Source organism: Prinia subflava, chromosome 1, assembly GCF_021018805.1.
Source record: "Prinia subflava isolate CZ2003 ecotype Zambia chromosome 1, Cam_Psub_1.2, whole genome shotgun sequence".
NCBI lineage: Eukaryota > Metazoa > Chordata > Aves > Passeriformes > Cisticolidae > Prinia > Prinia subflava.
The window spans coordinates 62,500,207-62,515,838 of record NC_086247.1 but is presented as its reverse complement, the minus strand read 5'-3'; the positions used below and the strand labels follow the sequence as shown (position 1 = coordinate 62,515,838).

The 15,632-nt window shown below is 37.1% G+C and overlaps 1 protein-coding gene across 1 annotated transcript in view; it reads left to right on the top strand.

The window, feature by feature from the left end:
• GABBR2 (gamma-aminobutyric acid type B receptor subunit 2) overlaps window positions 1–15,632 on the top strand; it is a 465,813-nt gene that overhangs the window by 236,554 nt on the left and 213,627 nt on the right. The gene's annotated exons all lie outside the window — the stretch shown is intronic.

The following is a 15,632-nucleotide window of genomic DNA, read 5'->3' as shown; positions in this document are numbered from 1 at the left end:
CAACATCAGTCAGAAGTTAGTGGTGCATACATGTTCAGGAGTCTGCAGAGCTCACCAAAAGAGATGAGGAGACTCCATTTCAAGGAAAATGGTCCTTGGAGTTTCCAAGAGCTGCAACAAGGAACCTCCTGGAACATGCTTTGTCATGCCTTTTGGTGTCCTTGTTAATTGCTGAGAAAGCTTTCTGTGATGTGGTGCAATTGAACCTAATTCAGAATTTCTAAGTAAAAACCAACCATATGGCAAGACAATACTAATACCTATTGCTTGCACAATATGAATTTTACCTTCTTTTTACACTGAATTTGACTGAAAGTTTCAGTAAAAGAATTTTTTATTCCATTGTATCCACAGTAGAAGTGGATCTTTGATGAGGCTTTCAGACAGTAGCAGCTATGAGCCAGAGTCTGGAGGGACTCAGTTATATTTGGGTTATTCCATATACAGTATCTATCAATAGGCTTGAAATTGAGTATTGCTATGTAGTTCCTTTTTGGGTTTTTTCGGTTTGTTTTTTTTTTTCCTTATCCTTTTTGCCTTCTGTTTAGTTTTGCATCCAGTTATGGTGAAATTGATAGATTTCATTAACATTGCTTAATTACCCTTCACTGCTTCCTCTCCAACAACAACAAACCCCCACCCCCCCCCAAACAAAAACAAACAAAAAAAAGCACAAAAACCCCCCCAAAAACCCCACCAAAACCCACCAAAAAACCCCACAAAAAACCCCAACAACCAAAATCAAACCCAAAATCTAAGACTGAAAGAAAGCTCTTTTTTACTAGTTTCAGAGACTCTAGAAAAGCCTCACAATCATCCCTTTAGGGAGGGAATGAATCAAAGCTTCAACAGCCACATTCTGCTATGTTTACTTACTTCATTGCCTCAGGTATAATGGTTTCCAAAGAAATTACTGCATGTTTATTCACTGTATTTAGTACCTGTCTGAGGTGCTTGGTAAAATATTTCTCTTTGTCATTGGTCAAGCAAGTCAGAATGACAATGCACAGCCCAAATCTGGTAATTGTGAGGATCATGCTTCCTGTACCTGTAATCTACAAAAACATTTTATTGAGAGCGATATGGAGAGAAGAAAGTCTATAGCAACTGCACTTTCTTAGGCCGTAATTACAACACACAATGCTCAAGCTTTTCCAGACAGCATGGAGAAAAAGTTTTAGAGGAATAGTAATTATTTTGCATTGTAGTGTTCAGAAAGTTGAAGAAGCAGTTTGATTCTTACCAGAAATACTTTTAAACTTATTATTCTTCAGTCTAATAAATTGCTGTCATTTGTGACCTAATTTAAAACATTCACTGAAATATGAGTTTTAAGTCTTGGAGTGCTAAATCTAATTTCATTTTTTTTTCCCAGAATATGTACTTTATTGTAAATTTTTTTATAGTTTATTTTTAAGAACTTATTCTAAACAGGAAAAGGACATTCCCTTATTCAAAATATCTGGGCCAATATAAAGTGAGTTTTTGAAAAAAAAGAAGAAACAAAAGGCAGGACTAAATTTTACCAATATTCAAAAACTCATCCAACAATAACCTATGTTGTTATTTTTTAGGTAAAAAAAGATAGTCAAGCTGTAGCCAAGAATCTAAAACTGGAAAATCTATTAAGTATCTTTCTCTATGCTTTCTGTGAATATGATATCAGAGAAACTGTCATGTCATTAATAATAAATCCCTTTTACGCAGTTTTCATATTCTTTGAAATTATTTATAGAAAACAACATCATTGAGTGATGAGGGGGTTGTGGAATTTTTTAAACAACTTTGAAAAGACTTGGGTTGAAGTGTTCTGGTTCCTGATTATAAGGAATAACATTTTTTCAACTTTCTGTGGTTTTTTATTTTTAATTTTTTTTATATTTTTAGGAGACAGCACTTAGAAAACAGATAAGGCTATTGCCCAAAGACTTGACATGACAAATCCTATTTTTATGCATTAGAAACTCAGTACAAAATGTTATTTATTCTAATTCTGCTGTCAGAATTCTGTTGGAAGGGAAATTATGGATATTCCTTAATTATTCCTGAGGGTTCTGCTCGCTTTCTGTATTTTTTTTCCTTAGCAAATTGATTCCTTCTGTTATTTTGCCTTTGTACTTATCAGACCTATAGGGCTTATAATCATGTTGATTGCCATATAAATTTTTTGTGCATGCTGAATACAGAGCAAGGAAACATAAATTTGGTGTTTTATCAGAAAAGAGTAATACAGCTATCTTCTACACTTTTTAAAAGATAAACTGGATACTGTTTGACAGGTGGAAATTGATTTGGTGATGAGAAATGCAAAACAAAAGACCTGCAGTTGTCTGCCTCTAGTTTTGTTAATCTGAATGTCCTAATTCTGGAGTCAGATTCACTGGTGTTGGCCATTTGCCAGTTGAGTAAGGCATTTCATGGTTAGAACGGCCCCTCTGCAATGACCAGCTTTCAGGAGAGGAGCGCTTTTGATTTGGGACTAGCTTGGCTTTCATGGTGTACATTTTTCTCATTTCCTTACTTATCAGAGCACTTGATCAGTTATAAATGAGAAAGTTGCTGAAATAACAAAAAAAAAAGGATTTTGAACTTTTTTCCCACTTTTCTTAATCCAGATAGGGATATTTGTATAAACTGAATGCAACAATACCCTTGTGATTTATAAAGTGTCAGGTTATGTTTCCTTGCTAAATATATTCCTCTTCTCAAATAGTACACGTTCTTTCTGATAACTTAAGTGTCAGTTAATGGAAAGCAAAAAAATAGTATTTACACAGGGTTTTTTTGACACAGTTTAGATGTCTGAGGAGTTACCTGATGTAGTTGGTAGAGGCACTGGAAGTAATTTAGATTTGCAGGATCTACTGAGGTCTCTGTTGAACTGTTACTGCTTTGAATCAGTATAGAGTGATAAAGTGATGGGAAAAAAACATATGTCTGGGAGATGTATATATCTGCATTTCGTTTCCATAGAATTTTACAGCATTCTACCTATTCTAACATATTCATCATGTATGTATGAAAGCTGAGGAGTCAGAGTCAGAGTCAGAATTATTCTCCTAAAGCAAGACTCTTTGTCTGAGGGATAATTAAAAAAACAAAAAGAAAGAAAAAAGTGAAACTTCAAACTTTATTTTATGCAATGCTACTATAATATAGCTTGCAGGCTCAATAATTAGTGAAGAATTAGTGCTGTCTTCTCAGGATACCAAACCATATTTAGTGTATACCGAATCAAAATCCATCTAGAGAATAGATGGATTTTGTTTCAGTCATTTCTTCCTTTTTTTTTTTTTCTCTCTTTGTAGAAACTATGGATGGCTGCACAGTAACTTACAATTACAGCAATATTTATATTAGTTAGCAAAAGAATGTTGGTTATACTTGGAAAGATGTCGTAGAATGGTTTAGGTTGGAAGGGACCTTAAAGGCCATTGAGTTACAACCCCTCTCAGAGCCCTATACAGCCTGGCCTTGAACACTTTCAGGGATGGGGCATCCACAGTTTCTTTGGGCAACCTGTTCCAGTTCCTCAGCACCTTCACAGTAAAGAGTTTCTTCCTAATATCTAATCTAAATCTGCCCTCTTTCAGTTGGAATCCGTTTACCCTTTTCCCATCACTACATCCCCTTGTAAACAGTCACTGTAGAGTTTTCTTGTTGGTTCCCTTTAGGCATTGGAAGGCTGCCATAATGTGGTTAAATACCACATTTGTTCTCAGGATATTAGAAGTTTGTTTTGGTTCCATGGGTGAGCCAAGTAGTGGGAAAAATACAGTACATGTCAGAATTTTAAATTCCTTTTTATTCAAAGCATGACAGTATTTTTTAAGAATGTTTTCCTGTAATTTTCTATTTGCTTCACCTTTGTCACTGATGTGAAGCCATGAATGTTACCATTCTCACTGATTTATGCCTGAACTGTTGCAGCGGCATATTCTGCTCCTTACATTTATTGCTATTATCTGTTATTATAAATCAAGTTTCAAAATTGTTAATTTATTTCTCATCCTTATGACCTTCTATTATTTCTGTGTAATGGAAAAAGAATTGCAGTGGAGGAGTGAGAAAATTAAATACGTGTTGTCTTTTCCTTTTATGTCATCCAGAGACTAGCACAGTAGGATAAAATTCCATCACAGTAGCTGCTGCACAATTGAAACCACAGCCATGAAATAGCTTTCAGGTCTGTCCCTGGCATCCTGCATTTGAATGGTCAAGTCCTATTTCACAACTGGAAGAATGCTTATTTAAAAGAAGTTTGTTTTGTATTTTGATGCTGATTATTTCTGAAAATTTATCTTAGCAGCTTGCCTCCAATTTCCAGGGTCCGGTAGTCACTGGGCTGTACAGGAATCCCAGAAATACAGGAGGTGTTACCAACGGAATAGGAACAGGGGGAAAGTATTTAGTTCATGTCATCCTGGAAAAATAACATACCCAAGATGGTTAAATTAAAAAATGTGTCAGTTTTTTGCAGAGAATCAGATAAAGTTAGCATGGACTTCAGCAGGATGAACTTATGCTTAATATGGGAGTCTAGCAAACATTTCTGTTAGTAGCATTGATCGGTGCAGCTAATTTTGCACAAACGGAACTGAATTAAGCCTCAAGATATATTTATACCTACAGTTAAATTTTCTTTGTTAGCATGGCTGAGATAGGATGAATACTAAAAGTATTGGGGGAAAGGCAGAAATTTCAATCAAACAATTTCTTGTTAATTTAGAATAGAGCTTTAAAAGAACATTTAATTTTATAAGAAGGATGGGGGATAGCACTTTAGTGTGCAGCGAAATACTTAACACTGTAAAGACATTTTTTACTGAGAAATACTTTTGAACGTTCAATCAAATTGGACTTAATTTTGAGCATTTGAAAATTTCTTGTTGGACATTAACCATAATTGGGTGACTTGAGGGAGCACAACAAGCTAGCAAAACACATAGTCAGGAAAATCTATAAATGTATGCACACGCATGCACATGCTCACAACCCTGACGACTCTTGGCAAATCTCAGATTTTTTCTACACCTGACCCTCTGAGTGTGATCTGTTCTGAATTTAATGCCTTGCTTTGCCTTTTCGTTCTTCAGAACTTGATTCCTGTTAGGGCATTTCTTGTGTAGCACAGAAAAGAAAAATACTTGGGATCTGTCTGTGTGCAAGATCCCCTACAGAGCTTTTTGCTTTTCTTGAACCAGGAATCTCTGCTTACCTGAGAAGAGATAAATATGGTGAATCTCTTACTACATTACTCCCTCCTGACTTCCAGTAAATTATCCAACTCTCATGAGCAAGCTGAGCAATACACTGGGTTGGTGAACTAATTTGCTCTCTATGTGGCCACTTCATTTAGGAGGTTCCTCAAAATAGAGAGCTGCTAAACTAAGCCATCAGCAAGTTTGCATAAGGTCATAAACAGTGTTTGCTCATTAGGAAAATTCATTGCAAATGTTTTCATCTGCCAACAGTGTAAAACTGCATAGAAAAGGAAATAGTAACTTTTAGAAACGAGATCTGAAATTAACTGTGACATTTCAAAGATTAGCCCTCAAGCTAATCAGCAGTTGACGATTTAATAGTTATAGTAGGTGTCAAATAAAAAAGGCTTTAGTCTGAAGTTGTAGAACACTTACTGCAGCATCTGTCATTTTAATAGCTGGATATTTGATGAAAATAAATGAAAAACACACATTTATAGAAAAACTAGTGAAATATTTTCTGGCTGATATCTCTTAGCTTCCTCTGCTTTGTATTTAATTTTATCTGTACCTAGACAGTGTTTAGTATAATGCTTAATATGCCCTAGAAGCTGCTTTGTTGCTACTTTTTGTACAAAGAGTGGAGGTCCCTACAAATAATAAAGAAACAAAGCTCAGAGGAAGGTGATTGCACTGTCTGAGTGGTGGTGCAGGTTTGTACTTCACAGGGTAGTTCTCTTCAAGCTTCTAAAGAAAGCAAGTGCATTTCAGTAGCACCACAACCTTGGGGGTTTTTGTTCCTGAAATATGGTTTGCTTTTTAGCTGCACATTTCTAATCAATCTTTGGTTTCTATTTCAGGATTTTTTTTCCTTTTCTTTTGTTTTTCGTGTCTGTATTCCTTGAATTTGAAGGATGAAAAGACTAAAGAAAAGAGTTAAATTTATGAAAGTTCTGTCCTGCTCCAGATTAGCAGTTAAGCAGGGAGAGGGTATTGGTTGCTTTAAGAAGCAACTTTGCAAGACAGTTTTTTCCTTTGCCAGTTGGGTTTGTCTAACATTGTTATAGAGGGCTCTTTGAAAATAGCAAGATACTGAGAGAGTGGGCAGTGTGTATGTGTTGGACAGGCAATATAAAACTACAGGTTCTGGTGTCTGATGAATAAGCAGGACATTGTTTTTCCTGATGATTAGATGGCCTTTTGTCTTCTGCTTAGTCAGAAGTACTACTAGGTAGATTCCTTTGCCAGCTCTTCACCACCTATCAGAAAAGGAAGGAAAAATGTTATACACCTTCTATCACTGCATTGAAGCCCTGTGCCCTGCTTCAACAAGTTGTGTGGTTTTTTCTATATGAGATAGTAAGTGTTGTGTGCCTGCTAAAAAACGGTGATAGGATAAAATTCTGCAGGCACTTATGGAGAAATATCCTTCTTGCAACAAGTGTACCATTGAAATACCATCTCCTACAATTTTAGAAAACCTGGAGTAGCTCCATCCACCTGTACTGTAACTTCAGATAGTGTCAGTATCTTGTGATCGGTGGCAGATGACACATCAGTGTGGATCTCTGGTGATGATCCCATATCAGCAAGAAAATATCAGCACCTCTCTTCATCATATGCAAGTCCATAAAAACAGTTCAGGGTTTGCAATATATGCTGTAAGAACTGCTTTGACAGAGTCTCCTGCAATAATTATCCAAAATGGAAGTGTGGTGAAAGGCATGTGGTGTTGACAATGTTGCAAATTTGTAGATTTCTGTTTGGAATTTCTCAATTTCTGTCACTGATTAGCAGGTAGAACCCCCCTAGGAAGGGCTGAAGCATTGCTGTAAAGGGAGGTGCAGAAGGAAAGTGGAGTGTGGTGGAGAAGGGAAAGTCTGAAGTGCTTTAGCTGCACTGGGACCTGAGGCAGTTCCTGGTAGCTGTTGTAGCACACAGTGTGTCATTCAGTGCAGCAGCCTAGCAAACAACTGTCTTGAGAGCTATGATTACACAGCGCAGGTTAAAATTATTGCAAGCCCCTTTCAAGTAGTGTTGTCTGTAAAGGAGGACTGATCCTTCCCCAAAAGAGCAATAAGGAGTGCAGAGGGAACAGATAAAGTATCAGCAGGGTCTGTTCTGGGTGGAGAGGCCCTGGAGAGGAATTATATCCATAACTGTGTCCCTAACCCGCACACATGTTTTTTTAAGGACAATGATTCTAGAAAGGAAGACTGCAGGAGAATGTGTATTTAGGAGGATATAATGGGAAGGAAAAAGATTTCCTGGAAGGCTCTTCTCTAGTCTGCATCACTGAACAGTTCTGAATTTCCAGTCCCCAGTGTCTCTTGTTCTGGTTCTGATTTGTTTATTGGTGCTTAGAGTTTAATGAGCATCTTCTTACCTGGCTGTGAATTTCCTGAAATTGATTTTACTGTCTTTGTTGAAGAGCAGATCAGTAACAGATTATGTCAGTTCCACAGAAATATATCCAGACAAGCCAGGTATGCATGGACTATGTGTTCAGTAGCTGGGCCAAAAAAGTATTTAATAGATGGAGCTTGATGGTCTTGAAGAGCCAGTGAGACTCCTTTATGGTTACCTGGCAGACAGTGTGTGTCTCATGCAGGTGCAGACTGGTACAGGCACAGCTGAACCATACTTCCAGGTGTGTATTAGCAGATAATGCAATGAAGCTTAGGAAAAAAAAAAACACAAAACAAAACAAAAAACCCCAAACAACAACAAAAACAAACAAAAACAAACAAACAAACCCACTAAACCCAAAAAGCCCACCTATGAATTATGTGAATTCCAGAGTAACAAGGGTTTTCAGTGGTGTAGTTATTCCTGCATTTGATGTCCCTAAGAGAAGGAAAAAAGATATATAGCCCATTTAGGGATGCTACTGTTTCTGTCTGATATGTGTCTATTTGAAATTACAGGCAAAGACATCTTACATGGATATTTCCAAGCCCTCAGGTGCTCAGTGGTTTGGGGATGAAAACCACTAGACAGAGCCTGGAAGTGCAGCACATTCTCTCAGTGGGCACAGTGGTCAGAAGAGCAAGATTAGGTGTCCTGCATCAGCCTCAGTCCATAAACTCTTTCCTCAGAGCTATATCTGATTTATATCCCTTCTCTCCTGGAAGAGAGCACTAGAGAAGTACCTGGTTTAGCTTAATCTTTGGGATATAAATGCTCTTCTGTCATGATTCTAGAGTTAAAAAACACTTTTGTTTTGAACTTAACATATTTTAGAAATAGTATAAAAGTGAATTCCTGAGTGCTTGAGGGAATTGCAGTTCTTGTTTCATTTTCCACAAGAACAGATGTGTGCCCTGCTACCTTGGGATTGTTCCAGCTCTGGTAATTCTGTTCTGTGTACCTAAAGCTCTCACTGAGGTTTCAGATGGATGAGGAAGTTATTATTTACTAGCTTTTCACCAGGACTCCTCTGGGATAATAAATGCCATAAAGATGCAAAATTTTAGTATTACTGTTCTCTCTTCCCTAAGTAGACTTTCATTTTATTATTATTTCACTGTACAGGCAAAATATAGTAAGATTTTACTGGTTTGATCCTGTTCTTGTTTCAATCAGGGACAAATCTCCTTTAGCTTCATTGTGAGCAGGAGGCGGTTCTTACCTGTAAGTGCTCTAATAAACAATTTGCAAATATAACTCAAAACCTTAATCTAAAATCCTTTTTGCTCACAGCAAATGTAGGAGAAACTTCTTTTGAGATGCTGTCTGGACTTGGTGGAGGTATTTTAAGAGTGCTGATGAGGTGTATTGCTGTAAGTTAGTAGTGAATGACTAGGCTCAAGATCTTGTTCAAGAGCGTTTGGAGAATGTGTCAAGTGTCCTATATGGAATTACCTGACTCAGATGTCAGATGACTGCAAGTGATTGAAATAATGGGGTGGAGTATAGCAATTTAAAAATAATGTCTAGTGATGACTATAACAGCCTGAGACTTAAGGTGCAGATCATGTAAATCAAAGAAATGCCGAATATTTTGGTGATCAGTTTTGCTCATTGTACACATTCTTTAGGCTCAATGGTGTAATTCCTTACTGGGTATCAGATGGCTGGCAAAATGAAACATGGAAAAAAAGATACATGAGAAACTTCAAAGCATAGAAATAATATTCTGAAGGCTGAAGCAATAGGAAGAATATTCATAAGCCAGTTTGTGGAAAGCTCAAAAATATGTTTTCTACTGTTTTTTGAAGAGTTGTCATCATACTATTCTAAAATCTTCTCAACATCTGCTTTTCTTGAGCTTTTAAAGAATCAGTAAAGCTCATAAATGACAAATACATTTCTAAATGTGCTTAGATATGAAAGCAGGTTCATTTAGTAAATAAATTGTGAAGCATAGAATTAGTTCTAACCTGCTTATATTTATCCTTTACAGCACTGTTTTGAAAAGAAAAAAAAAAATTTTTCTATGACAGTTTTTGTACCACATTTACAAAGATCTGTTGATTTAGGTTAATTGTCCTCTCCATTGTTGAATAGTTGCTTGGCAAATTTAATTTATGTTCTGCATTCATCTAGGTTACCCCATCACTGGGCCATTTTAAAAAGATTTTTAAATGAGCCTTTTTTATCTTCAGTGAAAGTGACCCACTTGATGTTACAAGAATTAGAATTTAACATGATGGGAATTTTTGTGTGCACCTAAAAGCAGAATTTTCCCTTGGGGAATATTGTGCAGTGTGACAATTTTACTTTATGGCCAGTAAAATACCCTTAACTTTTAAAACTGTATTTATTTTAATTCTCTGTTCACACTGCAGCACTTCTGAGCTTTTAGTTTCACCAATTAACATATTCTCCACTGTTTTTAATCTTTACAGCTCTAGGCAAAAAATTCCTTAACTTGAATGTAGAATTCTGCTGAGCATGAATCCACCTGCAGCAGTGTTAAGAGTGGTGTTACTAGCTGACTTAGCCTGGAAATGCTCTGAGGTTGTCAGGTCTGATGTTCAGTGGATTGTATTTCATACATCGCTGCTCGTCTCTTCTGGCAGTCATGATTTCTATGATGAACTAGTTTTCTTCCTTGGAGAGGTGCTCCAGTTGCAAATAGGATTCTTGGAGCCTGCAAGCATTTTAGTGAAACACAGGAAAAGTTAAAGTATTATAATGGCATTTATTGCAGATAAATGCACAGTACATGTTTAAAGTTTTCCAGGTTTTTTGGAGTCAGCTTTTAGAATTTCTGTATTTGCTACCCCCTGCTCTTCTCCCCACCATCTTCTCATAGGTTTTTTTCTCAGTTGCTGTGGAGGATGAGTTTGGCATTTTCTAGCCTCTGCTAGAACCACATAAAGATAGCTATTTTTTTAGGATTTCATAAATCAAAAGAGATCTTGAACTTCAGTCGAGTATATGGCATGGTAGGATTTCTCCCTTGGAGTTCTTCACATAAACATTTGGAAGGTGATGAAGCAGAAAGTGCAGCAGGGCCCTTGATGGAGCCTGTTCATTATAGGACAACATGCTCCCCTTGGGCTGCATCCCAGCTTCAGTCCTGCCATGGCAAAGCAGGCTGAGACCAAAGGCAGCACTTGGAAAACTAAAGTAGGCTGCCTTTTTTGGTTTTATTTTTCCCCCAAACACCTCATTTGAACAATTTGTAGGTATTTCTATTTTACACAATTTAGAAAAATAATCCTAGGATAACATATGCATTATCTGCACAGTTTTTATCTGGTCCGTAATGATAGCTGAGGTTGTTGGCATACGAACCTAAAGCACTGAACAGGAATCAGACCCTTCTCTCATTTTTTTATGAACAGTTTTAATCAAGCCTGGGACCTGTTGTGCTTCACTAGTTGAATCTTTCTGTGTGACAACAGTTTTTCCAGTTTTGTAATTCACATTGGTCTCAAATGCACCGAAACTTATAACCATGCCTCCTACTTACCACTATCAGAAATCCCATTATTCTTTTAGAACATGGTCTATAAAGAAGTTTACACATTGGTCTGCTGTTGTTACTTTTAACAGCATCTATATTTTTATATATCAGCCTCCAACATCTAGCCAAAGCTTCATTAAACCTTATTGTCTCACCTAAAAAATCTTTCTGCCCTTCATCCAAGGACTTCTCAAACTGCTTTGACATTAAATCTTGTCTATGTCACTAAGAAAACAGACTAAGACCCAGCTCTCTCACTTTCCTGTCGTCAAACCTTTTTGGCTGAGTGACCCTTCATTCTGAGCATAACCCGCGGAGTTTCAGTGTGATACCATTTATTTAGTATCAGTAGGTGTTTTAACAGGTAATCAGATGAAAACAACCCAACTCTAACCAAAACAAGATAATTTGAATACAAAGAGTGAACTCACCATCAAACACTACTATATGTTGTGTAAATAAAGCTGTCCAGGGCTGATGTTTCGTCGTCACTGCAGAGTACACTCTGCGTGCTGCTTGGTGACATGGAAAATTCTGAGTATGACTGTAATACTGAAAAACTGAAGAACTTTCAAGAGTAACTCAACACAAATCAAGAGATTATAGAGACTTATTTGAGGGAAGAGTGGTTTAACAGAGTATTTAAAAATCAACATGGTTTTGCATCTATGATGGATTGACATAGGAGGTTTTGTCTGTATAAATTAGCTATATAAGAGCAAGAGAGAAGTGGAACTCTTTGAAAAATAAAGGTACTGTTTTAGAGTTTCTAAATTCTACACCTTTTCTACCTCATAAATTGTGCCTCAAAAACTTCTGGTGAAATTCTTCTGCCTGTGCACTTTCAGTTCTGCCTCATTCATCCTGGCTGCTGAATTAGACAGAGGTTCAACTGTTTCTGGCCGTGTAATTAGGATGATGTTGTGCATAAGCAGTCATCATTGTGAGTGCTGCAGCACAGCTAGAGCTAAAAGCCACACCTAGAGACTGCGAAGAATATTGTCCCAGGATTGAGAGACAGCAGCAGAGCCTGGCAATTTTCCCTCCTTCCCTCAGCCACCCCCAGTGAATGATAGGGTCCTGCTCCATGCAATGAAGGAAATAGCTTGTTGAATTTTTCTGGAGTCTCAAGCACTGAAGATCTTCCCTCAGGTGGCTTCTTTGCCCTGTATGCTACTGCTTGACCTGCTTTCTGATACACTGTGGTGTTGCTGCATTTGTCTGGTGACTACCAGGCATGGTGGGGATACAGCTTGACCATGATTGTGTTGAGCTGCTTTGGTTGAAACGTTCTTCAGGAGTTACGAAGGGGAGAAGAAGTTTCAGTGGTCAGAAGTGCATGTCTCAGCTGAATGAGAATTCTATGAGACAGAGGCAAACTTCTGCAGCCTGGAGGCTCTTGTTCTGCTGAATTCAGATGTTTCCTACAGACCAGAGAAGCATGTGAGCATGTCCAAAGAGACTGCAATGACATTTTCTGTTAGATATTCTTAACGTTAAGTTTTCTAAGATCATAGTCAAATCTCATAAATTTTATTATTGGTGCTTTCGTTATGAATGACACTGAAGACTGGCATTTGAGACAAAATATCTAGTTTGTCATTTAATTTCCTTTTTTTTTTAAATTAAAATCTCTTCTCGGTGTCAGGCTACACAATTGCTTCTCTATTATGACAGTCTCGTTGATATAGGAGCAAGGCAAACTTGTAAGAAAAGCAATTATGACACCACAAAATTTGATTGGGGATTAAAAGGATAAATTGCCTGAGGTAAGAACACATAGATCAGTGAAACTGCATCTAGAAATAAATCAGTCAAGCTACACATACAACTGAGGGATAATTGTTTGCTGGTCCCTTTGGATGAGTGCACAAGAAACTGACACAGCATTAAACACCAGGTCACACACTGACTGCTGTGAGTAGACCTCAGAAGCATCACAAATGTTTTGCAAGGAACTTTCCATTGTAAATTCTGGAGCTGTTAATTGATTCACAATTTTTTTGTGGGGGATTTTAAAGCTATTAATTTTAATGAGATTCATCCTATAACCAACTCTTTAAAAACAAAGACTGTGGCACTGTGGAAATTTGGATCTCTTTGCATCTAGATGGTGTTTTCTGCTAGTTTCTATTCTGAAGATGCAAGGTATATTTTAGAGGCCAAAGAGCCACAATTAGTATCCTAGAAAAGATTCAGTGCTCATCTTTCAACTTAATGTTCCAGACCTATGCATTAGCGTAAAGTTTTCCCTCTTGCAGAAAGTAAGGGGAAATAGGATGGGAAGAAAGCCATCCTTTAGGGGTTATTTCCTAACAGTACAGAGCGAAGCAAGCTTTCTCTCTGCTTTGAGCCTATTTTCCATAGCACAGCTGTTAAGTCCCAAGGGATGCAGCAGGGGCCATTTTCCCAATTTGAGTCAACCCTTAGCCTGTGAGAGAGGGGAGGGATCCTGCTCCAGAGCACTTCTAAAATGCATCCCAGCTGCTCCTGGGCTAAAGAAGAAGCTGTGACAGAGGGAACAGAAATCCCTGTAGATATGGTTCAGAAAACATTTGGATAAGTAGCTGTTATGAATCATGAATATTAAGCGTACTTTCCCTTAAAACCTAAGTAGTGGCATCTGACTCACTGGGCTCATGAATTTCTGTAGCTATTCCTGCAAATAGCATGTACATGGATGGAAGGAAGGAAGGAAGGAAGGAAAATGTAAATACCTTGCCAATTATTTCTTTTCATATCTGTTTTTGATGTTTAGATATTTGGGGTTTTTAATATCTGGGCACTTTAGTTCTCTGGTTTTTTATGTTGCACCAGTGAGTAAATGTCAGCTGTTAAAATGTTCAGGCAATTGAAGATACAGCTAAGCACCTAGAATATTGATTTTATTTTGCAACTTATTATTTGGTATGTATTTGAACATAAGCATACTCTATTGTGTTTCTAATTGAAATACATCTATGAAGTATTTCCCCAGGAAAGTGGATGATGAAATTTATGTATATCCTGATAATCATGTTTTGCATCTTATATATTTATAGTGTGTTTTAGATAAGGATTTTGATCAATTGGCAAGCTAGTCAAAGGCTCACACAATGATGAGTGATAAAAAGTGTGATATTAAACAGAACTCCATATTAATTATAAAATAAACCTGGAATATCCTGAGTATTGCCCCCTTACAAATATCAACCTGCGTATCTCTCTGCTGTAAGTTGAAGGAACATGTAATGCAAAACCAAACATTTAAAAACAGCAGAATATATTTTCTCTACATAGAATTAAAAACATCGGGACAGAATACCTGTCTTTCATATGTTCTTTCTGAAAAATATTTTCCCTGAGGGTTTCCAACTGCTCGTACTGGTCTTTCTGTTGGGCTCTTATCAAGCAAAGTGCTTAAATACACACTGAATATTAAGAATGAGTATTCCAAATGGGCTGGTGAAGGGCTGTATTGAATCAACTCTTTAAAGGGTACATTTGTTGTTTTGCAAAGAAACATTTCCCTTATAGAGTTAATGTTTAGTATCCCTTTTTTATGGAACTGTCTTACAATAACCCAAATGTTAGCTGTGAGAGAGAAAAAAGTTTTTTTATACAAAATGTGAATATTATACAATTTTTAATGTTCATCTCAGTGAAATTAAAGGCACGTCAGGCTTAGGTTCTTCAATAAAGGCATACCATAGCCTGGGGGTTTGTCATGGCTGAAAATCTAGTCTGTGACATGCTTTTCACTTCTCTGAGTGACAGGCGAGGCAGTGCTACCTCCAAAATATAACGTGTTAAGGATTTTGCAGACTGCATCTATTTTATGATGTTAAGTTATAAAAGAATCACAGAATACCCTGAGTTCAAATGAAGATAAGAAAACTGAAGTTGATGTTTTGTTTTAGGTTGGTTTTACTCTTTGAGGTGTGCAAACCATGCACTCCTCTCAGTCACAAAATGCAGCTGCAGTTGATGCAATCCCAGTGCACCACAGCAGCCTTATTTTCTCTTGTGTCTTTCATACTGACTGCATCTCAGACTGCTTTCCACAAAGCTCAGCAACTCCTGGCAGTACACAGAGAGGAGCCAGGAAAGAACTTGTTCCAAATGCCCTGTGTGTCACTAGTATAATCTCATTCAGCAGTGGATCTCATATAAGAAGAGGAACAAGTGAAAAAAATTCTCAAACGCAGCAATTCCTTTGTGCTTTAATGAGATTTTTAAGAAAGAAGAAGAGGGATGGCTATCTTTCTCTCTCAAAGTATTATTATTATTATTTTCTCAATCTTAAAAAATTAATTACCTCATCATGATAATAACATGTAACCACTACTACATTCATAAGATTTAGTTGTTGTTTCAATTGTATTTCACTTGTAACAATGAGAAAAGTTACTTTTAATAACCACATCCTTTTAGGAAAATGCAACTTAGGTTCATATCCCTTTACCTTTTGTTCACTGGCAGCCAAAATTAATCCATTCAGAAATCAGACATCACAGTTTGTTTGACTTAGA